We start from the raw sequence: 19672 nt of genomic DNA, 5'->3' as shown, positions 1-19672 counted from the left end.
AAAGGAATAAAACACTTAGGAATAGGTTTCACAAGAGAAATGCAAACATTATACTCTGAGTACTACAAAATACTGCTGAAAGAAATTAAAGACCTAATGAAACAAAGTATCCCGTGTTCATGCATTGGAAGACTTAATATTGTTAGTATAGCAATACTCTTCAAAATGATCTGTAAGCCCTATCAAATCGAAACTGGCTTTTTAAATAGAAATGGACAAGCTGATCCTAAAACTTATATGGGAACTTAAGGGACCTTAGAAGAGAAAGACAGATACCATATGGTTTCACTCTTATGTGGATCCTGAGAAACTTAACAGGAACCCATGGGGGAGGGGAAGGAAAAAAAAAAAAAGAGGTTAGAGTGGGAGAGAGCCAAAGCATAAGAGACTGTTGAGAACTGAGAGCAAAATGAGGGTTGATGGGGGGTGGGAGGGAGGAGAGGGGGGTGATGGGTATTGAGGAGGGCACCTTTTGGGATGAGCACTGGGTGTTGTATGGAAACCAATTTGACAATAAATTTCATATATAAATAAAAAAAAAAAAAGAAGAGCCAAAACAATCTTGAAAAAGAACAAAACTGAAAGACTTACACTTTCCAATTTTAAAATGAACTACAAAGGGGCGTCTGGGTGACTCAGTCAGTTAAGCGTCTGACTTCGGCTGAGGTCATAATATCACAGTTTGTGAGTTCAAACCCCATGTTAGGCTCTGTGCTGACAGCTCAGAGCCTGGAGCCTGCTTTGGATTCTGTCTCTCTTTTTGTCTCTGACCCCCACCCCCAATTGTGTTCTGTCTCTCGAGTAAATAAATGCAAAAATAAATAAATAAAATAAAATACAAAGTTAGAATACTCAAAACAATGTGATACCAGCATAAAGACAAACATACAGAGCAAGTGAATAGAATTGAGAGTCCAGATTTTATTCTCACACTTCTGGTCCATTGATTTCAAAAAAGGTAGTAAGATATTCAACAAAGGAAGGAATAGTCTTTTCAACAAATGATGCTGGGACAACTGGATAATCATAAGCAAAAGAAGTTGGATTCCCTAACTCATATTAAAGTGCAACAACATAAATGTAAGAACTAAAAGTAGACAATACTTAGAAAAATATCACAGGTATAAATTTTCATGACCTTGGATTAGGCAATGTTTTCTTAAATATGACTAAAAGCTCAAGCAACGACAAAAATAGGTAAGTTGGACTTCATCAAAATGTAAAACTTTTGTGCTACACCATTAAGAAAGTTAGAAGACAGTCTATAAAATAGGAGAAAATATTTCCAAAGTATATATTTGAGGAGTGATAAAGAACTCTTACAACTCAATAATAGTTAAAAAACAGTTAAAGAGTAGGCATAGGATCTGAATAGACATTTTCCCTAAGAAGATTTATAAATGGCCAGTAAGCACAGGTAAAGTTACTTGACATTAGCAGTCATCAAGGAAATGGAAATTAAAATTACAATGCAATATCACTTCCTTCCACTTTTTTGGATATTATGAAGAATACTGCTATGAACATTCATGTGCAAATTATTGTGTGAACATATGTCTTCATTTTTCTTGACTATATACCTAGGTATCAAATTTCTGGGCAATACAACTACTGTTTAACCTTTTTGGAAACTGCCCGACTATTTTCCAAAACAACTGTACCATGTTTCATTCCCATGAGCAGTGTATGAGAGTTCTAATCTCATCTACACTTGTTTTTCCTTTTTAATCCTAGCCGTCCTTGTGGATATGAACTCAAGTGTCCATTAACTGATGAATGAATAGAATGTGGTATATCCATACCATGGAATACTATTCAGCCACAAACAAGAATCAAATACTATACCTGCTACAACATGGATGAATCGTGACAAAATTTTGCCAAATGAAAGAAGCCAGTCATAAAATGTCATATATTGTGTGATTTTCTTCACATGAAATGTCCAGTTGAGGCAAGTAATGGAGAGACAGAAAGTACTTTTGTGGTTGCCTAGGGGTCGGGGCCTTGAGGGCATATGGGGAGACTGCTAATGGGTCTGGGGTTTCTTTTAGAAGTAATATAAATGTTATAAAATTGATTTGTGGGGCACCTGGCTGGTTCAGTTGGTACAGCACACAATTCTTGATCTCAAGGTCGTGAGTTCAAGCCCCACATTGGGTGTGGAGCCTACTTAAAAAATATAAAATTGATTATGATTGTACAACTTGGTGAATATACTAAAAATCATTTAATTCTGTATTCTAAAGAGAGGTAAATTATATGGTTATATGAATTTTATCTCAATTAATCTATTATTTATAAAAGATCATTATAACATGTTTGACTTATATAAATATGTTAATTCTTCCTTATTTTAAGTTCTTAAAATGTCCCAGAAACCAGCTCACAATTCCCCAATGCTTTGGGCTGCTCTGAAAAAAAAAAAAAAAAAAAAAGGTTCCGGACATATAGACTGTTTTTAGTCTTAAACAAAAGTACTTCTCTGGATGAATAATTAAACTCAGAAGGTGGTAAATCTTCTCCCTTCTCAGCCTTTTTGTTAAAATGGGGACTAGGCTCAGGACTTGGTCCCTCCAAGTGGCCAAATAAGTGATCACTGAATTTTAGAGCAAGAAGGGGGTCTAGTGACCAGCTAAGAAGCATCCCATGAACAAATTTTTATCTTGCTATGGATTCTACCAAAGCAAATAAGGGCTTGGATTCTGATAGTTTCCTCAAGTGGTAATTGCAGGAAGAACTAATAAGTGGAGAAAGACACAAAAGGAAGAAAAACCAATAAAAGATATGATGAAACATGGGTTGCCTTAAGTGGGCAATTGGGGCTCAATCCCACTGGGGACACTCTGTCTCAAAATTGCCCCAGAGGAGTATAGGGAGACTGAGGCATGTAACCACCAGCTCACATGTCCTCTTAGTTGGGGACTGGTGTCGAAGAGTTAACTGTCCCTCACGTCTGGGCTGTGTCTGCCTGCCATAGAAGAAGCTTCTGCTGGAGAAATCCTTCAGGCTTAGAAAAAGCAAGGCAGATGCTTGAGGGGAAAGCCGTCAGCTTTCTGGAACTTTCTACAGCTTTGAGTGAGATTAGGTGGGCTGTGGAGTTGAGAGGTGGACAAACAACATCAACTACAGTCTCTTGTGACAAAGGACACATAAGAGGGATGGGATTTCCACCACTGCTCTGGCTCAAAAGGGAATTTCCAATTCACCTTTCCTGCCCCATCTTGATTAGGAGGTGGATTTCCCTTCAGTTTCATCACCCCACAAGTGACAAAGTCCTTTTCTGATCTGTGGGACTGATGAGCATGTAGGACCTCCACCAGTAGCTTGTCTATAGGAGATGGATCCATGCAGAACAGTGGAGGGATCTAGGCAGAGTCTCACAGGCAGCAACAAACCTCACTTACATGCAGGGACTCCACTGTCTAGAGATTGGTCCATAATGAGAGAAAAGGGACATTTAGGTGTGGAGTCAGTGTCCTCATAGCTTCTTGGCACATGAAAGGTGCCTACCTTCTTACCACGGTTCTCAGCTTCTCCTTTTCACCTTATTGAGGCTAAGCTACTGAGAGAACTCATTCTGCTGGCATCAGTCCAAACCTCTCTGTACTATAGCCCCCAATGATTCGTGGTAAAACATTAATTCTGGAAATTAATAATGTAAATTCCACATCTCAAGGTTAGAAGAAGTCAATGTAAAGAAAGCCAAACAAGGTTCCTTACCACAGGATTTCCAAGACCCTTCAGTATGCCTATAAGCCTTGACTACCCTCAAGGAGAAGTTTCAAGTTCATAGTATTTCTTAAAACTATTCTCCCAGAAAAGATTTTCCCATAGATTTTCATGGAACTAGTGTTCTACAGAACACACTTGGGGCAACACTGGTATAGCCCAATCCATTTGTTTCACTGATGAGGAAACTGGAGTCCAGAGAAGCAAGGTGACTTGCACAACTCATGCTATAAGTTGCCGATGGAGCCAGAACTTAAACCCACCATTTCCATCTTTCATATCTCCATGCCCTCTGCTCAGTGACAGTACAATGGTCATGGTTTCACCTGTGATGGAAAGCTCCTGAGTTGTCCTTTCCCTGTCCTTTGTGTCGTCAAGGAGTGTCATCCTCCATCACTATCTGAACCAGAGAAATGAAACATTTGTGTCATTCCTATGGTCAACAACTGTCAACTCGGAGAAGCTAAATGTGACAAGCTCTCACTAAGGATGTATAAATGAGGTTTCTAAGCAGCAAAGACACTTTCTCCACTCTCTCTTGCCCCCTCTACTAGATGAATGCTAAGAACACTGGGACCCTAGGGAGTGGTAAAGCCATACAATGGAAAGAAGTCTGCTTTCTTGAACCTGCATGCAGAGGGAAGCCACTAGCTTACCTGCAAAGAGTCCCACATGAGCAAGACAGAAACTTCTATGAGGATAAACCACTGTAAGTTTTGAGTTTGATACAGCAGTTCACATTGCCCTAGTTAACACACTTAAAGACAAATATATATAAAATATAAATATAAATATAAAATATAAATATAAATATAAAATATAAATATAAATTATAAATATAAAATATAAATATAAATTAATATATAATATATAATATATAATATATATATATATGAGGGTGGATTCATAAATTTGGGGACACAAAGCAATTCTACCTCAATTAGAAAGAACCTGGAACAAAACATATCAGCCCTTATTCTCAGGGACCAAGAGCCTGGCACAGACATCGCCACCCTGAGCTGTGCCCTCCCTCACCACACCTTCACTCAGTCTTGATCACAGCAGCTCTCTCAACCTCCTTCAGTGTCACCCACTTTTCCCCAGCCCCACTGCCAGAATCCCTGGCTGAGGCATTTTCATCTTTGGGCTGGACTATTCCAAATGCTCTCGAAAGTGTTCTATCTTCTGTATGCTATCGTCCTCCTTTCCCCCGTATTAAACCATTCTCCATGCTGTGTTCAAAATCCCCTTCAAAACACACGAATCCCATTTTGACCTACATTCTACCCCCCATCCCCCATGGCATGAATCCCTTCAATTAATTCCAGATGTGATTGCAATGAAATTCAAACTCTTCCGCGGGATATATGGCCCTCCTTTTCAGCTCTCACCAACCCTGTCTCTGGACCCTGTTCCCCGGCCATTTGGAACTTCCTTTGGCTCCTTGGTTGGATCTCGCCTCTCTTGCCTCTTAGCCATCGTATAGGATGCTCCCATGTCCTGAAGTGTGCTGCTCCTTTTCGTCCTTCCCAATCAAGGCCTCATCTTCTCCTTTGCAACAGTTTGACTCTAACTCAACTTAGCTGTCACCTTTTTGGGAAGCCTTCATTAATAATCTCAGACTGTGTTAGTTTTTTTATTGTCTACTTGTCCTTGGTACCCTGCCTATGCCCTATCACAGGACGTTCATGATCTAACTGTATACCTGTTAACATATTCCTCTGGAACAATCCTGGAGGGCACAAACACCTCATTCACTGTTGGATCTGACCACTGCTTGGGGGCTTGGAGCAAAGCAGGTGCTCACAAATTATTTCTTTTAGAGATGGTGAAGGGGGGTGGATGGTTGGATTGGATGCCCATTTTGTATGAGCCAAAGAGAAAGCTTTACTTAAGATAGTAGGCAGTGTTGTTTAACTATTAGTGAACATAGGATCCCAGTTTTTTCCTATTCATTCTTCTCCACAAAACATCTTTTAACATACGATATTCTAAAGTTGCTGTGTTCGCCTGTTTTAAAGGATTTAATTGGTTTTGTTTACTAACGTTCGTGGAGAACCCAGCACGTCTCGTTCTCTGCCAGTCAGGACTACAAAGAAATCTGGCCGGTTGGTCACGAGGAATGAAGCACGCATAGGGTTAAGATCTTGGCTCTGAACTCAGGATGTCTGTGTGAAGACCTGCCCGAAGATTCACCATAGCCAGATGACCTCAGGCGATGAAATAATGTTTCTACAATCCTTAGCAGAGTGTCTGGTATTAGGAGCTTAACAGCTGGTAGCAAGTTATTAGTGTTGTATTTGCTACAGAAACTAGTATCAATTTTATCATTATTCTGCCCTAATAATGTCCTTAGACCATGACGGAGACTACTGGGGGGAGGGGATGTACACTGTGTGCAGGAAAAGTAACCAACCAAGACCAGTGCGTGAGATTATCAGGGAAGACCCAATTCTCCTCATTGGACAGACAAGAAAAGCCACAGTCAGCAGGTTGAGGAGACCTGCTCCTAGTCACGTAGCCAGTCAGGGCAGGGCTGAGACTCAAACCAGAACTGATTCCGAAGCCAGTTCTCGTTCCGCCACACTGCACTGCCCGTGGGCATTAGCATTTCCAGGTCCTACAGGCTTCCGAATCTCTGAGATCAAATAGGACTTAGGATTCCAAACAAGCACACCGCAACTGACTGTTGCCCTGTCTCCATTCCTAGTTGCTTGAGATTGTGGGCTTGCAGAGCGTTCTGCCCAGGAGGTGCAGAGTAGGTCCTCTGCTCAGGGTGCCCTCTGCCACGAGGACAGACTGGCTCCCACAGAGACCATAGCGTCCTTTTATAAAGTAACTGCTGTGTCTCCCCCAGGACGAGGGTGGGAGTTCCATCTACCTCCTGCACTCCAAAGGCCAGAGACGCTGGGTAGATGTATACCACTGAGCCCAAACACACTGGCCACTTGAATGAACGTTAGGGTGTGCTAAGTCTCTGAAGTCTGGTACTCCGTGCAAACGGCCAAAGCAGATAATGTACAAAGCCCTCGAAAAGTCATAGATTCTCCAAGCTTGACAGGATCTGGAGCCTTAATCTGAACTATTTATTTTGTAGAGAAAATCTGGGCATAGCAAAGAGCAGGAAGAAATACCCAGGCTTTGGTGGTGGTGGTCGTGGGGGTGGTGTTCTGAGTTTCATTCCAGTGTCCTTTCCATCACACCAATACACATTTTTCTAGAGCATCGCTGTAATGGGATGGCACTTATGGAGATTGCCTGACTCAGATGGAGAAACCTGCTTAGGGCATTTGCCATCACTGTAGCAAGCCATTTCGACATAGGTCCTCTTGGGTGATCTGGAACACCTTCTCAGGATGGGATGATTTTTGGGTGGTGGGGGGAGTGTCTTAGTCTGAGGAATTTGTGTAACAGGAACTCTAAGAGAGGCCACATAGAAGTGTGGACGATTCTAGAGGGGAAAGAATGTTGCTCATTGCTAGGTTTTCAGTATAGAGAGCAATGCTCTGGAGAGATGAGACCTTCATTCGGATCTGCGAGTCAAGACAAAAGGCCAGATCAGGGACATGGCCATCAGCCATCCAGTTGCCACAGGTAGCTCTTGAATGGGCTTAGAGAATTCCCAGGCACCTGCCCTACCCATAGTCTAGTGCCCTCCCTAGGTGGGAGGGAAATTTTGATTATTTTTGATGCTTTATTTTTGAGAGAGAGGGAGACAGAACACAAGTGGGGGAGGGGTAGAGTGAGGGGGAGACACAGAGTCCAAAGCAGGCTCCAGGCTCTGAGCTGTCAGCACAGAGCCCCAGGCAGGGCTTGAACTCCTGAACTGCAAGATCCTGCCCTGAGCTGAAGTCGAACACTTACCTGGCTGAGCCACACACGTGCCCCTGGGGAGGGACATTTTAAAGGGACCAACCTGTGTTCATTAGTTCCAGGACACTCTGATGTCTTCGAGATCCTATGGAAACTCACAGGAGGTCCCTGAACCAGGATATGCTCCAATCAGACAGACAGACACCGGGCATTAGATACGTCCTCTGTTCTTCACAGTGTCCCAGTCACAAATCAGGGACAGGCAACTCTCTATAGTATGGCAATGCCAGAGAACTAAAGGAGGTCTGTCCAGAGCAGACAGCCCTTCCCAATACTGGAGAGCTGAAAGCAGAACTAAAGAAGAAAATCTCTATCTCTTAATTCCATCCCATCTAAGTCAAGAGGACACAGCTTTTTGTTTTCTGTTTGTTTGTTTGTTTGTTTGTTTGTTTTTAAGTCTTAAACCTTCATTATCCTTTTTGGTAGGGGTGCATGAAAGAGTCTGAATAAACATTTGACAAGTGACTAGGTAAATAAATGAAGGAAGGAAAGAATAAAGTGAGCGTTGTAGTGACGAAATGAACCAAATATCCAGGCAGAGAATGACTGTGGAGATGTACAAATGAATTGCAAGACCTTCATAATGCATGCATAAATTTGCATGATTTTATGCTGGAAAAAGAAGTTTATCTGTTTGTATAATTCCTATCGGTACAGCATTTCCTCTTCTTTACTCTCCTGAACTGTGTTTAACAAGAAACCTTTAACTATTTTGTTCTCTGAACATTTGGGCAGAATTAAAATAACTCTTTGGTGTTGTTTCTTTTATTTCCCTAGCCAGCCGAATGAGCTATTTTTCACTTCAACTCTCTCCCCGTCTTGCCTGCTGCCACCACCTGGTCTTGTCACCACAACATTCCTTAACACCCCAGTAGGGAAAAGGCAAACCAGAGGCAGACAGCCCTGGGCCCTAGAGTCTCAAGTCCACCATCTGATGAAGTGGCTTTGGGCAGGTTACCAATCTCTGGGTCATAATGGAACATGCACTGTGAATATCGTAAGTAGTCATGCAAGGAGAATACATTGTAGCAGGTCTATCACAGGATGAGTGCTCAATAAAATTTAGTTACTGTTATATTGTATCGATAGATAGGATTATATTAGGTTACATTACCTCCTATTACATGCCCTACCTTATTGCGTATTGCGTTTATTGCACTGCCTGGCGCTGTATCGTATCATATTACATACAGTACTAGTAAATTTACACTGCCTTGCAGAACCTGTGTCTATCGGTGTGTTGGCCAAAGTAACACCCTTCAAAAATATGTCCTCTAAGTGCTTCTTGACTTTCTTCCCCAGACTCAAGACCACTCCTTAGTTCTCTGTTGGGTGCTTCTACGAAGTAGAACGCAGTGCTCGTCACGAAGAAAATCTACTTGTCCTTCTTCTCAGACTTTTCAGCTGCATCCTTGGCAAATCCTGGCTGTCTTGCAGGGCTTTCTCCGTCTTCCCACTCAGAAGTCATGGGGGTTCAGAATCCTCAAGGGAGCTCTGTGTCTGCGGAAGAAAATCAGCTTCGATCTCCTCTGTTGACCTGACTTTCACCCTTCCCCTCCAGCATTCCAGGCTCCCACTCACATCAACAAGCTGCATTTTTAAGAGTTGGTTGAGACTGAGCAGTTAAGGTTAAGAGAACTCAAGAATGGGGCCAAAGCACTGGGGGGGGGGGGGGGGGCCCGGGGAGGGCTCAGTCAGTTGGGTGTCCCACTTCGGCTCAGGTCATGATCTCATGGCTTGTGAGTTAGAGCCCTGCATTGGACTCTGAGCTGACAACTCAGAGCCAGAAGCCTGCTTCAGATTCTGTGTCCCTCTCTTACTTTGCCCCTACTCTGTTCGTGCTCTGTCTCTAAGAATAAATAAACATTAAAAAAATTAAAAACAACAAAAAAAAAGAAGAATGGGGCCAAAGCAGAGTCTGACAGCACTCAGGCCAGTGTTTGTGAAGGGCCAGGGTTTGCCAGTAGCCTTGGACTGTTTGCCTTACTCTGGAAAAGGGATTTAGAGCTGAAGACAGGGCATCAAATCAGAGAAATCAGGTATGTTGACCTGGCACAACTCTAAGCTTAAGCCAGGGGCACACACAGTCGGTGACTTTCTCTTCTTTCTATCTTCTTTAGGTCATGAAGTCCCCATTTCTAAGGAGTGGAACATGCTCAAGGAAGAGAGCAACTTTACCCCAGCCTGACAGAATGCAACATAATTGGTTTATGCCAAACATGGCAATTCCATTCCCTTTTCCCTATGATTGACTTGGGAGGTGGCATGTGACCCAATTCTGACCAGTGAGACTAAAGAGACAATCTGTTGATGATGTCTTCTCCCAAGATTTATGTTTTCTGCTACAAAGAGTAACAGCCAGTTCCCTCCTGCCTGACTTGAATGTAATTGCATGGGAACATGACACTTGGAGCTACAGCAGCCATTCTGTGATCATGAGGCAACAAGACAAAGGGCACAGGATAAAACAGTGAAAAGACAGAATGATATCATTAGATTAGATGATATCATTAAACTGCTGAACCAATCTGGAACCAATGACTTCTAGACTTTGATAATTCGTGAGATGATTAAAAATTTCTACTGTTTTACCCACAATTTTTTTTCCTGCTACTTGTAACCAAACACATCTTACATGATACAAACACTATCCAACTTGTGTTACCATTTTTCTAGTTCATGTCTGTAGATTTGGTGTCTAACTTTTGTATTTTTTTAAAAATTTTTTTTCAATGTTTTTATTTATTTTTGGGACAGAGAGAGATAGAGCATGAACGGGGGAGGGGCAGAGAGAGAGGGAGACACAGAATCGGAAACAGGCTCCAGGCTCTGAGCCATCAGCCCAGAGCCCGACGCGGGGCTCGAACTCACGGACCGCGAGATCGTGACCTGGCTGAAGTCGGACGCTTAACCGACTGCGCCACCCAGGTGCCCCTCTAACTTTTGCATTTTTAACTGTGGGTATGATCCTGGCACTCAGGAAGAGTCACTAAATGTTTGTTTAGGAGGTGTTTTGGTTATAATAACTTCTGGAACGTGTGTATGCACACAGTGGAATATTACACAGCCATAAAATGATATCTTGCCATTTGCGACAGCATGGATGGACATAGAGGGTGTCACGCTAAGTGAAATAAGTCAAAGACAAATGTCATAGGATTCCACTCATATATGGAGTCTAACAAAAAAGGAGTAAGTCAACAAAAAGCAGAAAGAGACTCATAAATGCAGATAATAAACTGATGGTTGCCAGAGGGGAGAGGGATAGGGAGACAGGCAAACTGGGTGAAGGGGAGTGGAAGATACGAGCTTCTAGTTATGGAATGAATAAGCCATGGGGGTGAAAGGCACAGCATAGGGAATATACTCAATGGGACTGTGACAGCGTTGTAGGGTGACAGATGGTAACCACACTGGTGGTGAGCATAGCATAAGGCATAAACTTGTTGAATTTCTATGCTTACACCTGAGATTAATTTAACGGTGTGTCAACTAGACTTAAAAAATTAAAAACAAACAAACAAATTTCTGAAGTTGGTGAAGCATGAAGATTAGGATTCAATTTTAGGTTTTACAAAATTCTTGCTTCCCTCCCTGCTAGGAACTTCTTTATTTCTGTCTGACCCTCACTAGAGCCAAAGAATGCTAGAGAAGAACGATCAACACTGATTGGTATTGCAGCTACCACCGAGAAGTATTTCCTGAGAATCCTCAGCAGTTTTCTCCAACCACAGTTAGATCAAACTCTACAGGGATCAAAGGTTCTGAATTTAAATCAGCGTATATAACCAATGGAGTATTTAAACTGGCATTGTCCTGGAAAATTCAGGACGCGTGTTTTATACACTTAGTAAGCATTTAGTCAACGTGTTGTACCTGCCAGGCGCTTTAGGATGCACTGGGATGTCGAAATGATTTACCACAGAGCCCCTATTCTTGCAAATCTGAAAGCGACAAGACAGGACGTTACGACCTAACCAGAGGTATTTGCAAAGTATCACATCCAGCTGTCAGCAGATCACGGAGTATGCATGCCAACTAGCCACCGCTGAGTTAATTAAGAAAATCAATTCGTAGGCGCATGCCTTTGACAAAATGGCGTCCATGAAAACTTCCCAAGCATGGTCCTCCCCAGCTGACTTTCTTTTGGGGTGTGTGTGTGTGTGGGGGGGGTGGCTTTTATGCCATCATCACCCAAAGTCCTCAACATTTACCACCTATTGTCAGAGGCGCCCCTTGCCCAGAATACACCCTCTGCACGGTTCACACAGAGTAGTTATTTCACGGGGGGAAATAAGTCTGGTAACTGTGTGAAGATTTGGGGTGGGGGTGTTTTTCTAGGCGAAGGGGGTTGTAAGGAGTGCCGTGCTTGCCTATGCACCAGTAAATGTAAAGAAAAAACAGGTCAGATCCCACTGTCCTACATAGCTGTGCTTTCTGAACAAGGCTAGAGCTCTTGTGCTCTGTAGCCCTGGTCCGTTAGCCCCAAGAGCAACTTTCAGTTCCACGCGGGCCTTCAGTGCACAGAGGTAGACTTTCTAATTTCCCCGCTGTTCTACCTTTTATACACGTTGCCAGGAACTGGTTTTGCTATCACTCTTTCCTAACCTGTAAGCCTTCCCGACTTCCCTTATATACCTTCCTCCATCCCTTCTCCTACCGTCTAGTCATCCAGCCCTTAGGAACGTCCTGGTCTTCTGCTGACTGCCCAGCTGTTGTTTCTTCTTCTTGGAGAAGCACTGATTCCAGAGCCTGACAGCCTAGCAACATCCCTGAGCTTCTCCACTCGGGATTCAAGTTACTCTCACTCCCTTTCTCTCCGTGACGGCTTCTGTAAAACACAGATTCACCACCTCTCCTCCCAGAGTCACCATCACCGGCTTCCAATTTGCCAACGTGGATCACTGACTCCCTGTCCACTCCTCTCCTAATTGTTCACCATCCAGATTCACGGTGGGGAACCACAAGCAGAACCACCACTGTATTTAAGATTCATTCTGCATCTGGGTCTGTGCACCTTGTGAAGAGTCAAACTGTGTATTTAGTATTTGTGTGCTTTTTTTCTGGCCATGTTAGACTTCAATAAGGTAGTTGCTTAAAATTTTTGCATTTGTGTTAAATCCTCTTTGCCAGACAAAGCAATACTGCCTCACTCAGCTCCTTTTCTCTCTTGCTTTCTCTGATTCAAAAGGATTACACATGTATACACAGTTATTTTAGAAAAAGAGTATAAAATAGAAAAGCAAAAGAACAAAAATTAAAACCCATCCATTATCATTCCCGGCAGTCAAAAACAACCCTTTTAGGTGTGAATCATTTTTACAAAGAAAAAAAAAAACCCTACGTTAATAGTATTTTCTAACCTTTTTAATGGTATCCAAATTCCAGGCTATTATTTTTAAAGGCTGTGTTATACTCCATTAAACAGGGGCAGCACAATTACTTAACCAAACCCTACTGTAAGACACACAGGTGGTTCCAGTGTTGGGCAGTGTAGCTCTGAACAGCTTTGGGGCTAAATCGTAGCACGGCGCTGGGGTTTCGTTCAAATTGCATTTCAATTATTCATACCATTCATTCCAATGCAGTTTAGATTTCTGGGTCTGTGCAGGAGTTCAGAATTGCCTTATTATGCACTTCATCTTCTGGGCTTTCCTTCTGAAAGATTTGTATTTCACTGCAACAAATCACGAGCTTTGATGCAGCCATTTCCAGAGATGTGATGGGAAGGAACGGAGGCACTTTGGGTCGTATGTCCCCTTTGCAGCAGTGACCAAGCACAGGGGTATCACACTGTAAGACCCCTGACTCACTAGGGACTGATGTGGCTGGGAAGCCCTGTTCCAGCTCAGAGTGGTATTTGCTTCCTGAGTGTTATTTGCAATGTTTCCATGGTGCTAATGACTACAAATTGCTAATGGCTGTGAAAAGCTAATTGTTGTGCAAGGTGTTTCTGCTCTCCCCCACCTGCCGGCAGAGCTCACAGCCACGGTTAAACAGATATCTCATTAGTGTCTCAGACACAGTCCTCAAGGGGAGCCCGTCCTCGCAGCCTGGCAAGTAACCAAGCCTCCTCTGCAGACCCAGAGCCCCGAGGCCTCGCGCCTGGCCAGCAGCAACGAAACGGGGCGGCAGAGATGTAGAAAGCACTTCCCAAGAGGAAACAGAGGAAATGGGACGGTGTGCTGCAGAGTCAGAGAGATGGAAAGGATGTAGGTATATCTCCCAAAATAGCTGGCCGTGCCAGGCACCCTGCTGAATGCCTCCTGGCTTTTTCTCTTTTCGTCACACCCACTTTTCAGAGGAACACGCCGACTCAGACACTGAATAATTTCCCTCAAATCCTTCAGCTGATTACAGACCTGGGACATGCCTCTTGGCCTTTTTACTCTAGAGGCCAGATTCTTCACTGCCTGATAGTGCTTCTTGGAAACCAGTGGGCTAGCTTCAGAACACGTGTGTGTGTGTGTGTGTGTGTGTGTGTGTGTGTGTGTGTGTGTGTGTGTATTAAGAATTTGAACCTTGAATTTAATTCATCATAGTCCATGATTACTCAAGAAAGGTGGTCCCATTAAAAAACCAACAGCGGGGCGCCCGGGTGGCGCAGTCGGTTAAGCGTCCGACTTCAGCCAGGTCACGATCTCGAGGTCCGTGAGTTCGAGCCCCGCGTCAGGCTCTGGGCTGATGGCTCAGAGCCTGGAGCCTGTTTCCGATTCTGTGTCTCCCTCTCTCTCTGCCCCTCCCCCATTCATGCTCTATCTCTCTCTGTCCCAAAAATAAATAAACGTTGAAAAAAAGTAAAAAAAAAAAACTAACAGCAAGCTCACATGGTTCATGAATGTTTTTTCATATAACCTAAGGTGAAGTGTCTCCCTGTTTCCACTCAAGTTCTGTATGCTCAGCTCTCCATTTAGAACAATCTACTCTGTTGATAACCTATTATTCCCCTGTCCTTTGACTTAAGATGAACAATCTAATGACACAAACTCAGGCACAGTAATGCTTATGTGAATTAACTGTGCTTCAGGTTTTGCAAACTCTCTTTCCCTTTCTCGATGGGCTCAGTGATTCAGTTGGAAACCTGAGTTTTAGAACTACCTTCCCCCAGCCCACAAGTTTAAAAGTGTACCCCCCCAACACTCCACTTTCCTTTTCCCGGGCCCTGTGGCAATTTGCCACTTTTCTGCTGGTAATTTCACATGCAGAATTGTGCTGTCTGTGCTGTACAACAAAAACATTAAACCAACGGCAACAGAAATCGAAAGGGAAGCCATGCCTTGAATCGCCAAGATGATGGCTCGTTCAAGTTCATTCTATATCCTCTTTGAGACAATAAAGACGAGAGGCCAGTTGATTTGCTAACACAGGACAGACAGAAGAACGTTGAAAAGCAAAACACTGCCATTTGCAGTTGTGGGAGAAGTTGCCTGGGCAACGCAGACACTCAAGAGATGAAGGCTGGCCGCACCTGCCATCCCCAGTGTTTCCCCTGCCTCATTAGCTTAACAGAGAGAGCGGTTGCCTTCATTGCCTTGACTATCAACAGGGCCAAGAACTGGTGTTGAAGTTAATGTTCAACTCACAACCATCTCGATTCAATAATAAGATTTGGTGTGAGCCAAAAAATGAACACCCACAGAGGAGTCCGTAGGATTTCCACTGCCTTGGGGAGTGACATGTGCTGACGGCAGCTGATAAACTGTCTCGGCCACAATTATTCCAGGCAGATGATTTAGGGCAGGAAGAGAACTGGATGTAAAGGACGTGATCTGAAAGTTCAGAGCAAGTGAGGCTGCTGAAGTGCTAGGAAAATGGTCCCATGAGAGAGTCGGTCCTGTGCCCCGCCCCGCCCTCAGGTGCTAACAGGTCTCAGTCTAGGCTGGGTTACTCCGCTCAGGTTGAGTACAGAACAGCTCCCACCATCCCTGTGCTTTCACCATGGGCTCAGGTAACATGAGAATAACTCTTTCCCCAAGTTGCTGAGCTGACAAAGGTCCACAGTTTTCACCCACTGGTTGGTTGGCTAGGACCATCACGTGAGCAGGTCCCTCTAATGCTTGTATCTGGGAAATCAGCAGCCTTCCTCAATAGCTGAGTTCGCAGCCAGGGTAGGAGTGACAACTTGCAAATGATTTCACGAAGCAGGGTACATCCTTGTGGTTTCTTTTTGCTGGAGTTTGGGACAAGTCCAAGCACATTCATGATTCCCAGAAGAAAACCCTTTCCCCCCTGTGTAAATGAGAATCATTTAGGAGACAAGGCAAAGCCATCTACTCCCCAGAATCTGTTCTCCTGGGTTTCTTGTCTTGGTGAAAGGCTCTACTCCCCATCATTTGCCTAAGCCAGCAACTCAGCAAACGTCTCCGACCCTTCCCCGTCCCTTCACCAGAGATTTCAATTTCCCAGGCCAGCAGCTCCTACCTCCTTAATATTCCACTCATGTCTCTTCTCCATTCTCATGTGTTCTGCCCTGCTTCAGGATGCCATATTGTTATTGCTTGAATTATTCACTACAACAGGGATCCAAAGGTCTCCCTGCTCCCCAGGCTTGTTAGCCTCTAAGGTATAACATTAAGATAATTTTTTTAATCCAAATCTGATCAGGTCACTTCATTGCTAAAACTATTTGGAGATTCTCCCAAGCTCTAAGGCTAAAATTCAAACTCTTTAGCTGAGTATGCAATCTGGAAAGAGCCAGCCTTTGCCCACCTTGTTTCAGAAGGTTGCAGAAGGCCCTGAACACAGAGAGGTCTAGCATTGCCCTCTGTGCAGACAGAACAAGGGAGTGTTATGTGAGCGCCAACCAAGTGGTTAGATGGAAGGACTGGGTTCTATAGCATCAAAGCCAGAGTGAGAAGCTTCATTCCTAGCATGGTTGCCAAATGGAATATAAGATGACCAGGTTAATTTGAATTTCAGGAAAACAATAATTTTTTTAGTTGACCTATGTTCTATGCAGTATTTGTTTCTCTAAAGTTCAAACTCAGCTGGACATCCTGTATTTGTATTTGCCAAACCTGTCAACCCTATTCCATAGCGCTGGGTGTGGGGTGGAAGGTGAGGGTGAGGGGGGCCTCCAAAGACAGTCAGGAGTAGAAATCCAGGAGTCAGTGCAAGGAAAAGAACTGTCAGTTAAATACGGCCATCTGAACATTGCAAGTCTATCTCAATTCTGTCCAGGAAAATTTTCACAATGACAGAGAATAAAGAAGAAAACCCCCAAGTTATGAAGGCAAATAGAGTAGTGCATGACAGTAGATGACAGATTTTGAAAAATTGGAGGAGATAGACAGTAATAGTGGTAACTGACTACATAGTGGATAAAGCCTGCAGGGGGAGAAACTGATTAAAGCTGCAAAAATCTAGAAAGTCCAGCAATTAGGGGAACCCAGGGGCCTCAAAAGGCATTGGGGGTGGGGAAGGCTTAGTCTGCCTAGAAGTGACTCATGCCCAGACACCTTCACTGCCCCCAACTCAGAGGAACTGGCAGGTATATTGGAGGACAGGAACAGGACAGGCTATGTAGCTGAACACATCAGGCACAGAAAAGCATGGAAGAAAACACAATACTGCTGAAAACACAATACTTAGGTCCACACCGCAAATGCTAAGATGCCCACTCCCTTCCTTCAGATTGCCAGTACCCTAGCTTAAGGGAAAACATCCACTGATATTTGCAAGCAATTCACAGGAAAATTACTGGATCCCTGACCTATCGCTTTACCATACTACCTGCCATCAGCCAGCCCTGCCTTTGCAGATAGATCACTCATTCTGCTTCTTCTCACCATATTCTTAGCCAGGGATGGACCACCAGGGGTGAATGATATTTAGGGAAACTTTCAAAAATGGGAGAGAGACCCCAAAATTAACAGAAAAAGATAAAAGGGCCTACGAAAAACCTTCAGGAAAATTTTAACTAGTAATCTCAGAGAAATAAGAGAATGTTTTGCATGAAGGAAACAACGAGGTATCATTTTTTAAAAAAGATTCAGAGCAAGAAATAATACAAAATAAAAAATGGGGTAACAGAAAACCTTCTGTAAGATGATCAGAAGGCCAAGTTAAAGAAACCTCAGAAAGAACAAGTGATCAAAGAGATGAAAAATAGGAAAGGGGGCTGAAAACTAGAGAAACAGTTTGTATTAGACCTCTACCCAATAGAAATTCCAGGAAGAAAAAGGGAGAAAAATGAAGAAGGGTAAATTATTTGAAACAAACAAAATAAGAACATGAATCTCAATTTTCAAAGGGCTGATCAAGAGTTTTTTAAAAAAATCCAATTTTTAATTTAACTGAATTAAAGTCATGACTTAAAAACAACTAAACAGAGGGAGGGGGCCAAGATGGCAGAACAGCATGGAATGTTTTTTTGTGTGTCTCTAATCCCTGAAATGAAGCCAGATCAACACCAAACCATCTTGCACACCTAGAAAACTGATTTGAGGATTAACACAATCTGCACAACCTGAACCACAGAACTCAGCACACACATGGTGCAGAAAGGTGAACTGGGGGAGAGAGACCTCATGGAGGGCAGGGAGCTGTTTTGCTTTTGGAGAGAGGACAGAGACAAGGTGTGATTTGCCATAATCCCTGAAATGCTGCTGCTACACGATCACACTTTTTCTGGGGTGGGCTGGCACCCAGCCACAGTCTCTGGGCATTGGCACAGTCTCATGGACATTCTTGGGGGTGGGCTGGCACCTGGCCATTGCTCAGTGAGACCTGACCCAAAGGGTCAGAACAGGTCAAAGCCACAGTCCCTCAGAAGTGAGGGGTCGGGAAACACAGATAAAACTCAGGAGGCAAATGCTTCCTGGCAGCCTAAGGGCTTGGTCACAGACAGTGTAGAAGCAGAGAGTAGACAGAAACTAGAGACAAAGGAATAGTGCTTGATTGCCTGTCAGGGAAAGCACAGAGTTCTGATACTAGAGACTGAGTATCTTGGTGATGCCATTTTCACCCCTCCCGCTCATGTGCATAGGCACATACATGCACCACAACAATCCACCCCAGTAAGCTAAGCAGTGCCATCTAGTGGAGAACGGAGCTGTTACACTAAGCCCCGCCCAACTGGGCCAACTGGGCACTTGAGGAACAGCACAAGTCTCTCTGCCTGCTTAGTTTATGGACGATAAAGTGCTTCATCGTCCGACTTCTAGGGGAAACCGGTTGTAATTTCAATAGTATTTCATTCTGTTTGCTGGTCCATCTATTCAATTTTTTTTCTTTTTCTTGTCTTATTCTTGAATACAGAATTAGAAAAAAATTATTTTTATTTTTCATTTTTATCAAAAAGGTTTTTCATTTTTTTCTACTTTTTTTATCTTTTTGTAAATTTTTAAAATTCTATTTTACTTCCATTTTATTTTATTCTATTTTATTGTATTCATGTTTTCAAATTTTCAAATGTTTTCCTTTTTTTTCCTTTTTTCCCCTTATCTTTCCCTTTTACTCTAATCTACCAAGCTTCTTTCAACAACCAGACCGAAATACACCTAGGATAAAGCATCCTTTGATTTTTTTGTGTGTTATCTTTATTTATTTATTTATTTAATTTTCTTATTTTTATAAATTTTTTATAAATTTATTTATAAATTTTATAAATTTATTTTTATAAATTTTATTCATTTAATTTTTTAAAATAATTCCTTTTCTTCCTTCAAAGTTACAGAATGAAGGAATTCACCCCAAAACAAAGAACAAGAAGAAATGGCAGCCAGGGACCTAATCAACAAGCAAAATACAAACAAGATGTCTGAGCCACAATTTAGAATCACTATGATAAGAATACTAGCTGAGGTTGAAAACATATTAGAATCCCTTTCTATGGAGGTAAAAGCTAGTCAAGATAAAATTAAAAAATGTCATAACTGAGCTGCAATCTCATATGGATACCAGGGTGTCAATGATGGATGAAGTAGAGCAATGAATCACAGATACAGAGGACAAACATATGGAGAATAATGAAGCTGAAAAAAAGAGGAAGATCATGATCAAAGAGCATGATCAAAGAATTAGAGAACTCAGTGGCACAAAAAACACTCAAATCAATGTAACAGAATAA

General features: G+C 42.9%; 1 long non-coding RNA gene across 4 annotated transcripts in view; it reads left to right on the top strand.

The window, feature by feature from the left end:
- LOC121013680 (uncharacterized) overlaps positions 1-10200 on the top strand; it is a 68695-nt gene extending 58495 nt beyond the window's left edge. For 3 of the 4 annotated variants that reach the window (XR_005782852.1, XR_005782841.1, XR_005782842.1), the window contains one exon: positions 1735-2132. This is a non-coding gene — a long non-coding RNA (uncharacterized LOC121013680). Of the gene's footprint in view, positions 1-1734; positions 2133-8379; positions 8600-9722 lie in introns of those variants that run through there. The other variant, XR_005782847.1, reaches the window with a different exon arrangement.
- The last annotated feature ends 9472 nt before the right edge of the window (positions 10201-19672 follow it).

The sequence above is a fragment of the Herpailurus yagouaroundi genome, unplaced genomic scaffold (assembly GCF_014898765.1).
Source record: "Herpailurus yagouaroundi ecotype Mexico unplaced genomic scaffold, PumYag 199, whole genome shotgun sequence".
Classification (NCBI taxonomy): Eukaryota; Metazoa; Chordata; class Mammalia; order Carnivora; family Felidae; genus Herpailurus; species Herpailurus yagouaroundi.
The sequence above is the reverse complement of the archived record's forward strand: the minus strand, read 5'-3'. Positions and strand labels throughout refer to the sequence as shown.